This window comes from Podarcis pityusensis, assembly GCF_964106645.2.
Source record: "Podarcis pityusensis genome assembly, chromosome: 8".
Classification (NCBI taxonomy): Eukaryota; Metazoa; Chordata; class Lepidosauria; order Squamata; family Lacertidae; genus Podarcis; species Podarcis pityusensis.
In genome coordinates, this window is record NC_138033.1 from 14634018 (window position 1) to 14645755 (window position 11738).

At 45.4% G+C, this 11738-nt stretch overlaps 1 long non-coding RNA gene across 1 annotated transcript; it reads left to right on the forward strand.

The window, feature by feature from the left end:
- The first annotated feature begins 6923 nt into the window (after nt 1-6923).
- Nucleotides 6924-11459, forward strand: LOC308484536. Its single transcript, XR_013989944.1, has 4 exons — nt 6924-7622; nt 8842-8966; nt 9338-9451; nt 10950-11459. It is a non-coding gene; the product is annotated as an uncharacterized lncRNA (long non-coding RNA).
- The last annotated feature ends 279 nt before the right edge of the window (nt 11460-11738 follow it).

Consider the following 11738-nt stretch of genomic DNA (forward strand, 5'->3'; position numbering starts at 1 on the left):
TTCCAACAATGTGATTGACTAGATACCAGAAGTAAAATTGTTTGTGGAAATCCATAATTTTCAAGGAATGCTGATGTTTTCGGAGGAGAATTAAGATAGAATTCTAGCATTATACAACCTTCTTAGGTTATGCAATATGTAATGTTGTAATTATAAATTAATTCAGGATGCATCGCAATGATCAGTGCAGATCTCCATGTGTTGCCTTTCAGCTAGAACGACTATTTTCTGTGCACGCACATGGACAAATGATTAGGAGGGTTCCAATATCTTCTTTCAGAGTAACTTAAGTGGAGTTTTCCTTTGAGTTCCATTTTATGTGACAGTGCTTGCACATCATTCTCTTGAAAGTGAAGTACCTTGCATTTTCGGTGCTTAGCTTTGAGACGTATGACATCTGTAGCAGCAGTGTGCACACGTGGGTGTGCTTGGGTAGAGTTGGGTTTCTACATCCTGCAGGGGAGCCTGCAGAAACAGACTCCCCACTGTAGACTCCCCTCCATGTAACCCATAAAGAGTGTTGAGGAGTCAAGAGGAAAGGAAGGAAATGGATCCAGGAAATAATGAGGCACCAACTGACTCAACCAGGGAAGGAAAACCATGTCAAGCCATCAGCAACCTGACTTCTCACAAATTCTCATGCGTTTGCTTCTTGCAATGATGCACACTAGATGGGATGCCAAAGAACTTTGGACAGGGAAAGAAACGGAAAGTTTCACTTGTGCCTGGTAGGAGTATAAGATAAGAACAAGTGACAAATTTAAAGCATGCAAGGTAAGATGTCACCAGGTCTGCTAACTGAGACAGGGGCCAGTGAGCTTTCCTTATCCTGATCCCTCAATTAACTCTTCATTGTGGTATGGAAAACACTTTTCATTTCAAAAGAAATCTTACATCTTATTTTGCTTTTTATTATATTTGTGCATCTAGACACAGGCCTTTCAATCTGGCCCATTGGACTCTCCCCAAGTGAAATCCCCTACAGGCCACACCACTACAGGCCACTGTCCTTGTTTCACATCCTCTCTAGGTGCCTGCCTAGAGCTGTTTCCTAGTTCTGCTGGATCTCTCAGCGGCCTTTGACACCATCAACCATAACATCCTTCTGGACGGTCTAGAGGGGCTGGGAGCTGGGGGCACTGTTATACAGTGGTTCTGCTCCTTTCTCCTGGGCCGTGTCTAGAAAGTGGTGTTGGGGGATGAGTGTTCAGACCCCTGGGCTCTCACTTGTGGGCTGCCTCAGGGTTCCATCCTCTCCCCCATGCTTTTTAATATCTATATGAAACCGTTGGGAGAGATCATCAGAGGGTTTGGGCTGGGTGTTTATCAGTATGCAGATGACACCCAGCTCTACCTCTCCTTTAAATCAGAACCAGTGAAGGCGGTGAAGTTCCTGTGTGAGTGCCTGGAGGCGGTTGGAGGATGGATGGTGGCTAACAGATTGAGGTTGAATCCTGACAAGACAGAAGTACTGTTTTGGGGGGACAGGGGGCAGGCGGGTGTGGGGGATTCCCTGGTCCTGAATGGGGTAACTGTGCCCCTGAAGGACCAGGTGCGCAGCCTGGGAGTCATTTTGGACTCACAGCTGTCCATGGAGGTGCAGGTTAATTCTGTGTCCAGGGCAGCTGTCCACCAGCTCCACTTGGTCTGCAGGCTAAGACCCTACCTGCCCGCGGACTGTCTCACCAGAGTGGTACATGCTCTAGTTATCTCCCGCTTGGACTACTGCAATGCGCTCTATGTGGGGCTACCTTTGAAGGTGACCCGGCAACTGCAATTAATCCAGAATGTGGCAGCTAGACTGGTGACTGGGAGTGGCCGCCGGGATCACATAACACCGGTTCTGAGAGATCTGCGTTGGCTCCCAGTACGTGTCCAAGCAAAATTCAAAGTGTTGGTGCTGACCTTTAAAGCCCTAAATGGCCTCGGTCCCGTATACCTGAAGGAGCGTCTTCACCCCCATTTTTCAGCCCAGACACTGAGATCCAGCGCCGAGGGCCTTCTGGCGGTTCCCTCATTGCGAGAAGGTTACAGGGAACCAGACAGAGGGCCTTCTTGGTAGTGGCACCCGCCCTGTGGAACACCCTCCCTTCAGATGTGAAGGAAATAAATAGCTATCCTATTTTTAAAAGACATCTGAAGGCAGCCCTGTTCAGGAAAGTTTTTAATATTTAGCACTGTATTGTTTTTAATACTTTATTGGGAGCCGCCCAGAGTGGCTGGGAAAACTCAGCCAGATGGGCGGGGTATAAATTTTTAGGAATGCTGCAGCTTTGCAGGAAGGCCAGCGCCTCCCCTTCCACCGACGATGCAGGGCTGTGCATGGGGTCTGATCCTGTTCTGCGTCAGCCTGCAGAATTGGCCAATGGCAGGCTGGCCTGGAGGGCTGGGCTCTTTGGGGGCAGGCTTGAGGGAGCAACCAGGCTTCTCTGAGGTCCGCTCCCGGGAGGTTTAAAACTGCCCACGCCTGCTCCCGACACCCAGCTCTTCTTTGTCAGATCAGCCCGCCCACCCACTCTAATAATTTTGCATTTACTCCTTTAATTGGCTTTTGCCTGGAGGTTTCGCCTACCTCATAGCAATCGTCACAGCTTTGGCAGTTTAGGCACTGCGTAACCTTAGCCTTGGTTGGAGGGGGAGTTTTAGCCTCACCTTCCCCTCAAGAAATAGGGTATCCCATTAAAGGGGTCCGTGATGCAGTTACTTCTGTCCATTTGCCCAGACGGGGGTTTGGGCCTCAGCACTCCTAGAGGCGGTGATCCCTGAGGGGATACCCCTATTGATGTAAGTCATAGGAATCCCTGCTGCCGGGTTGGCCCTGATGTCATTTCCTGTAGGCAGCCCGGAAATAAATACTTACCCAGTGCCTATGCCAAACCACTTTACCTGTAGTCAATGAAGTTGTGGCCTGATTCAATCCCATTCAACTGTGTGGTCTCCTTTATTGGTAGTTCACCTGAGCAGGGGGAGGGGGTCAGGGAGTGAGCAGCCTGGTCCTGAAATGACTCTTCTCCATCTGCTTTTGCCTCTGCTCCTGTCCCCCAGCGGCATGTGCAGAGCCTCCAAGTGTCCCTATTTTCCAAGGACAGTCCCAGATTTACAGAAGCCATCCCGGTTTATGATTTGACCCCATAATGTCCCACTTTTCCTTAGGATGTCCCTATTTTCATTGGAAAAATGTTGGAAGATAAGCAGTTATGCGACCCTTGAGCCAAGGAGATGAAGGCAACACTGTATAGCAGGCATTGCCAAACTTGGCCCTCCAGCTGTTTTGGGACTACAGTTCCCATCATCCCTGACCGCTGGTCCTGTTAGCTAGGGATGATGGGAGTTCTAGTTCCAAAGCAGCTAGAGGGCCAAGTTTGGCCATGCCTGTATAGGGAAGGTTCTTTTAATGTTTAATGTTCTGTTATGTGTTTATATATGTTGTAAGCCACACAGAGTGGCTGGGGCAACCCAGTCAGATGGGTGGGGTATAAATAATAAAATGATTATTATCAGGGAATGAGATGTCCCTATTTTCATCAGTGAAATGTTGGGGGGCATACATGTGGCTCCCAGAATGTCAGTCAGAAGGGAGTGTGGCCCTCAGCCTGAATAAAGGTTCCCCAACTCCTATCTATAACTATTCTTCAATTTCATTGTCATATTCTTCACATATGTCCATGTCTCAGTTATGGCAATCCATCCCTTAGGTCACAGCACAACTCCACTCCTTGTTTATTTATTTTTGACTTTTTGAAAATTAAATGTATATCCTACCCTTCCTCACAAAGGAACCCAGGATGGCAAAGTACAAGGGACAAAACAATTAAAAAAACCTCTTTAAAACAATTCCAAAGCAGATGCAGGCCTGGAAAGTTTTCAAAATAAAAGCCTTGTTGAAAGGGGAAGTGTTGGCACCTGCCCACTATTCAGGGGGAGGGAATTTCCTGAAACACTAAAGGCCTGATTCCTACCTAATGTTTGTTTTTCATTTCTCACTTCTAAATATTCTATTACATCAAAAGAAATACCTGGCAGGGAATACACCTTGATCATGAAATTTTAGTCAGCCAAGGGGCTGGATTGAAGCAGTCTAATTTCAGGCTCGCTGGCATTCATTCATAAGTCAATCATCTTTTTTTCCTTGTTTGTTGAAAGAACACACAAAAATCTGCCTTTAAATGGAATGCATTTTGTATACACTTCTTACCTAAAATATTAAACTTCCCCATAAAATAGACACTTTCCCCTGCTTTTCAATGCATTTAGCTGTAAATGGTGTCCTTCGTACAACTCTTTTATGTAAAATGCACATTTTTGCAAACACCTGTTGCTCACTGAAACTGCAGTGTAAAATCTGGAGAAGAGAGTAATACAGTTGGGAGTTGCATTCTCACCTGCAAGCTTTTTTTTGGGGGGGGGGGTGTCGGGTTGCTCTGCTTCTCCTACCTTCCAGCTTGGAGGTGTTACTGTGGGAGGGTTTTCTGAGCATTGGATCATGTGCCTTGACAGATGGAAGCTGTCTGCCCTCTAGATGTATGTCCAGCCCTTAATGTATACATTGTAAAAGGTAAGTAGGCGGATGTATATTAGCTGCTTTAGTCTAAGAATGTGCCTAGAGTAAGGGCCTGGTTGCTTTGTGTGATGTGAGATGCACTATTTGCTTTCTGTGCTATCCAAATGGATACTCTCTACAGCAAGCATTTGTGAGTCGAAGATCCACCACCCGCTTAGGGATAAATAAAACACAAGGACGTATTTAGGTTAATGGGCTAAAGAGGACCACAACTTTATTGGTTACAGCATGTAAGTGGTATTGGCTTAGGCATTGGATCAAACAAACATGGGGAGTCATCCAAAAGGTTAACAACCAGTTGGAGGAGCTTGTTGATGCAGATACAACTGGAAGCTTCCCCTGATGTCACCGGGGGTCGTGTCATGGCCCTAGCCACCAGCAGGGCATCGGACAGGATCCATTTGCTGCATATTTCCTTTAACGGAAAACCAACAAGGGGAGGGGTAGGTGATGGCCACAACCTGCCCTCCAACACACGACACATATTCCAATGCCTAACTGCCAATGCCCAAAAAGTTGTGACGATTTGTTACGAGGTAGGCGAAAAACCAAGAGGTTGGTGCCAATTAGCCAAATGGATAAAAATTCCTACCAGACTCCCTGGGCAACCAAGGCAACCAACCAAAGTCCATAGCAGGTCAAAAGCATAAATATGACCTAAAGGGAGGGTGGGCGGGTGATCCAACGACTCCAGGCAGCTGAATGAGGGCATGGTGCTTGTTTGGAGGTTCTAGCAGGGGAGCGCAGCTATCGTATACCCTTGACCAAAGAACGGTACACTCCTTCTATCTGGGATGGTCCTCCTCTTCCACCGAGCGCGCAGCTTCAGGAGGGACACACATGGAGCGGTGAGGGAGGAAGGGGACACCCGCCTAGCCAGCCAGATCAGCCGAATCAACCCTGGCGATCAATGGGGTGACAGATGTCGCAGCCAGATCACCCTCACATTTATCTATTCGGGAAGAATGGCAGATGAAGTTGATGGACTATATGGAAATGGCGGAAATGACTGGCAGAATCCGAGACCAGGGAGAAGAATCGGTGGAAGAAGACTGGAAAAAGTTTAAAGATTATTTACAGAAATACTGTAAAATTATTGAATGTTAGAAAAATGTTGGAATGAAGTTATATGGCTTTAGTAGAAATGTTATAAGGAATTAAGTATAAATAGATTAATAGAGTATTAAAGGGAAAAATAAGGTTAGAATGCATTAAGATAATTATAGGATAGAAAACAGAGGAAGATGGAAAGGAATTGCTGAAACAATTAACAGAAGTGGAATACAAAAAGGGAGGTGTGAGGAGGTCGTGGAAACAAGTGAACGAAAGATAAGATAATGAAATGGTTTTGTTTTTGTTTTATTAGTTTTATGTGTTAGTGTTTTGTAGTGTCTTTGTATTGTGTTGCTGTTTTTTTTTTTTTTTTTGTTTATGTTTTTTCTTTTGTAGTGTGTTTAAATTGTTGGAAAATTAATAAATATTATTTTTTTAAAAAAAAATGAGGGCATGGTGCTGCCGCGGCCGCTTGAATGCGGCTAAACCCCACCCACCAAGCCAGCCCTATTGGCTGGCTGATGGGCATGGCGCAGCAGCCGGGAATCTGACGCAGGGAGCCAAATACGCCCCCCTGCTGACACGGGAACCAGCTCCCACTCACAACTCCTCCCCTCATAAAGGAGTAGAGGCTATGCCAGATGCCAGTCCCCACCAGGTTTACTCTCTGTGCCCATTCCCTTCCCTTCTGGGTACACATGAGCAGATGGCATTTCATCACCATGATGCAGCTGGGTATTGTGGGATTAGATTGGTGTGGAACAGGCTGAGATGTGGGAATGTATGCTTTAGAATCAACTGTGCTGCCCACTTTGTGTCAAATGGTGTCAACTGGCCCTGGTGATATATTTGAGCAAGAATGATCTGGGGCAGAAGATAGGACTGTCCTTGAATCACCAGGTGCAACAGGGCCTGGAAGTGATACATCATCATACACACACACACACACACGAGAGCACACCTGACTGTCAGGCTGCTGCCAGTGACTCCCAGCTGCTTGCCCAGGAATGTACAAAGACAATGGAATGTTTCTTACCATCCGCTTTTTATTCAGTATTGACAGAGAGAGGCTATAGAACCCAGCCTCTTGGATAATAGCGTTGTTCCGAATGAATTCCACCCCCCATCTCTCCCACTTCCTCATTCATCAATCGCATCATCTCTCCTATGGGTGCATAAGTGTCCTCTGTCCTTGAGCTCTTTGCTCTCCTACTTTCAAGACTCACTGGGTTCTGGGAGGGGGGTGGTCTGGAATGTTTTCTAAAGACACCGTATCCATCAACTGCCCCCCCTGGGGGGGCTTCCTCCTCCTCTTCCTCTCCCATTATTTCCCAACTTCTCCCCTCATCTTCCTCTGAGCTGTGACCTCCCTCAAACCCCTGTTGTAAATCTAAACTGTCTTCCTCTTGTCTCCTGCCTCCTTTCATCTGCATGATCTGAAATGCTAAAGAGGAGGGTTTGGAAAGGGGTGAAGCACACTGAAAAGAATTTGGCAGGTTGGCGTACACAGTCTACTGGAATGTTGTGGGCTGGCACCAAAGCACGCACCCCACTTTAGAAATCTATGCAGTCATCCACTTCCCCACATGAATAGGATCCACCCTGTGGCATTCTCGTCACCCTGCCCCACAGCCCTCCTAGCATAAAAACACAATAATAGCCTTTCTGGATCAAACCAAAGGTCCATTTTAGTCCAGATTCCAGTCCTTGCAGCCTCCGGCTGGATACATGAAACCAGGACCTGAGCACAAGAGCACTTGTGATAAACAGCAGTTGTCATTCTGAGGCACCTGGATAAGGATAATTAATAGGCATAATAATATACTAGGATAGTTAATAGGCATGGAGTGGATAAGAGATGAGGACGGTTCCTGTTTCACACAGAGCCCTTTATAAAGGTGGGTTTCTGAGCGCCATACCTGACAAAATTACATTAGGCAGTTAAAGAAGGACATCCTGTGTGCCTTGCACTGCCAAACACCCCACCAGAAGTCCTTGCAAGATTGTGGTAAGTCCTACCATCCTCCCCTATTTTAAAACAAGCTTGATTGAATCTCATATATAATTGTGTGAAACAGCAACATTCTACATGTAATAAAAACATTACAATCATATTCTACTTAATGTTGCATTACATAAAAAAATAAGTGGACTCCACTTATCTTTAATATTTTCTCTTTGTGGTCTGCTTTCTTTCATTACATCTACCTTCCAAATGTTTGTTAATCGCTATTCCGCTGTTGGTGATCATCTGTTTTTCTATTTTTGCGCAAAAAGTATGCAAGTTACTATTCCATTAACTCTTACAGCTTATTTGTGGGTCTGAATACTTTTTAAAATCATCAGGGGGTCCAGTGGCAAAGTGTAATGTGCTATGAATGACTTTATCTCTGCTACCTCTCTCCAAAATAATTGAATTATTGGACAGATCTATGTGGAGACACATATGATTTCAGTTTGCAATGAGCTTTGCTGGTTCCTGAGTACAATTCTTCCCTTTTCTTGTTCAGAAATTGGTCTGCCTGCTATTTTTTTTTTCTATTTTTAAACAAACCTATCCACCCAAGTCGGAAAAAACCATAGCTCAGTGCTAGAGCACATCCTTAATCTGCAGAAAGTCCCACACTCAAGAATTCAAATCTCCAGTAAAAAGGATCAGACAGCAGATGATGGGAAATGCATTTCTCTTCCAAAAACCCTGGAGAAGCATGGCATCTCAGAAGGGACAATACTGTGATAGGTAGAGTTGGTGCTCATGAGCCTTTCTGAGGCACTCTGGGAGGGGCAACAGATTCATACTTAGCGACCTTCACCTGCAAATGTTTATTCAGTAGAAGCTGACCCATTAAGAAGATCACTTTACCCTCAGCCGCCTTCTTACACCCAGTTAGAAGATGTCTATTCCTGTATTTATCTCTGACTCCCACCTGCTGCTAGTTTTCCTGCCTTCCTTCCCACCAATCCCAATGAGCATCAGCAACCACTGGTTTTATTACTTGCCTCAAGAGTAAGTCTTCGTTACTGTCCATTCCTTAGTTCTACTAGGAAATGACATGCATCATTCCTGCACCATGTTGATGCTTTTACAGCTTAAAAAAGGGGGGGATGGGCAACACCAGTTGGGCAGCCCTGATTCCATCACCTCAAAAATATCTTGGCATTTTAGAAACTCCCATGAATTCCCCTTGGGAAGTTGTTACATGCTGATTCTCTGAATATTTGTGCAGATCCTTCAGCCCAGAAAATCTGCTTCAACGACGAGGGGCATCTTGCATGAGGCTTGGACTGCGTACATCCTTCACCATGAAGCCTCTCCTGGGACTCTTCTTCTGCTCTCTGCTTCTCACTACAGGTGAGGACTTGCTAATGAATTTCCTTCGTACACCTCAGAGAGGAATTGTCCTGGGAGACTTAACAGTATGGGACAAATTCAAAGCTGGCAGCCCTGAGGAAAAAATAAATTATAACTCCTTCAAGCAGGGGTAGCTTGTCTTGACGAAGGCATGTTTTGAACTGGAAGGACTCAAAGGCCATCTTAGGCAAAGGAGATCTTCCTGACGTCCTGCTCCATTCATATTTTGATAAGGAGCAATTGAAGGCCTGTTCCACAGTGGGTAAAGTAAAATTCCAAGGGTATTCTCATTATCCACTCAGGTGGGATTTATCCCTATTCCCCAAACAAATAACACAGACATTTGAACATACCGGTAATTTCTCTTCCAGGTACCTCCTTGCAGTGTGAAGTTTGCAGTGCCATTGGGAAAACATGTTCCAGTGATAAAGTGGATTGCCCTGCTGGAGAAGATACCTGTGCCACTTATTCGTATGCACCTTCACGTGAGTGAGAATTATCATAACCCAGGCCAGATGAATGAATAAGCTCCATAGTTTAGCCTGGAAAAGAGGAGAATGAGAGGAAATATGATTGTTGTTGTTTAGTCATTTAGTCATGTCTGACTCTTCCTGACCCCATGGACCAGAGCACGCCAGGCACTCCGGTCTTCAGGAAATATGATAGCCATCTTCAACTATCTTAAGGGCTGTCACATGGAGGAGGGAGCATGCTTGTTTTCTCCTGCTCTGGGGGGTAGGACTCAAACCAGTGGCTTCAAGTTACAGGAAAGGAGATTCCGACTAAACATTCAGAAAACCTTTCTGACAGTTAGAGCTGTTCAGCAGTGGAGCAGACTCCCACGAGAGGTGGTGGATTCTCCTTCCTTGGTGGTTTTTAACCAGAGGTTGGATGGCCATCTGTCATGGATGCTTTAGCTGAGATTCCTGCATTGCAGGAGGTTGGACTAGAGCAGGCTTCCTCAAACTCGGCCCTCCAGATGTTTTTGGCTTACAACTCCCATGATCCCTAGCTACCAGGACCAGTGGTCAGGGATGATGGGAACTGTAGTCTCAAAACATCTGGAGGGCTGAGTTTGAGGAAGCCTGGACTAGATGACCCTTGGGGTCCCTTCCAACTCTAAGATTATATGATTCTATTTGCACAAATCATACAAACATATGAAGCTCTCTTTATACGGCACAGCCTGGAACTGTCTGCTCTGACTGAAAGCCCCTTCTTGAGGTCTCAGGCAGCTTTCTTCCCTAGCCCTACAGCCCGAGAGCCTTTAAACAACAAGCCTTCAAAGCATGTGCTCAGCTGCAAAGTTGAGATCCTTCTTTGTGAATATGTCATGGAAGGAGAGCAGAGCATTCAGTCTGAACATGTGAAGGAAGATTGTGTGCCCTGCCCAAGTCCTCTGATGAGTGCTGGTCCGAAACGGGCTGCCATATTCATGGGTAAGGTTTCCAAGACATGAACAGGCACCTTGATGGACTAAGTCCCCAATCGACTAGTCATGCAGCCTGCTTCAGACTAATGTCAATTCTGCTTTTGGCCAAGGAGTGCACCCAGTTTGCATAGTATCATTGAGCCAGAGGAGCTCAAACCACAAATTCCCATTTAATCTTTCAGACATTCAAAATGAACACTTGAACAGGGCTCCTGTGGCTCCTGTGTGTGAGAGAGCACTAATTTGGGTTCCAAAGATTCAGCATTTTTTAAGGTTGCACCATCATTCTTGTTTGCCTTTTATCCTAAAATGCACATTTTTGTATGAATTTTGTCCTGTTTTTGAGCTGAAAACTGTTGCAAAAAACAACAACCCAAAGATCCATAGGTTCTGAGTTCCATATCAGCCCAGAAAGTGACAATCGGGAAAGACAACCTCCAGCATACTTAAATAGAAACTGGATGGGTGAATTTTATTGGGATATAATGGCTGTGAACTGTGACAACTTATCACTCGTCTTTATTTTTCCTTTTGTTTTGTTTTATATCCAGCACCAAACATCAACATCACAACATTCAGGAAATTATGCCTTACGGAGGCAGGATGCAGAAATGCAACCAAAGACATAGGGAAGGTTTTTGAAAATGTGGGACTTCTTGTAAAGGTTGACTGTAACAAGGCCTCTGAGGCAGCTCCATTCGTCTTCCTGACACTCTCTGGGCTCCTGTTGATGAAGATCCTCCTTTAATGAACCACGTGCAGTGAATTAGCACTGAAGAAGAGTTTCATTCTTATATCCATGCAACCTTCCCTGGACCTGACCATGTGTCTGTCCAGAGGAAATTGTTGTTTTATATTTCTTCAGTAAAAACAAATAAAAAGAAGGCTGGAGGTGAAAAGGCATGCATTTCCACCAATGGAATTGGCTTTTGTTGTTGCTATTATTCTACTCGCCCTTCATGCTATGAGGTAAAAAATAGAGGTGAAAATGTTTTTGTAAATTCAAGATTTGACCAATTTTCATGAAACCCTGCTGTTCTGAGAGGAAAATCAGACTATAAAACATGTCACGTAAACCAGAAAAGCGTTGTTCTTCTGGTAGATTTTGATCAGCTGAGTCTGGCTTACAACAGAAGCCCGCTGAATTGCATTCTGATCCGTGCTCAGAGCTATTTTCCAGCATGATAGCAAGCAAGAGAATTTTGCAAGTGTGCATATCATCCAAACGCTGCTGGTGCTTCCATTCCTGAGGGTGGCGTTTGCATACACTCTGACACTGCTCAGGCCGCCTTAGCCCACTCACTCGCTTCCCTCTCTTGCTTCCTTCTCTCACTTGCAGG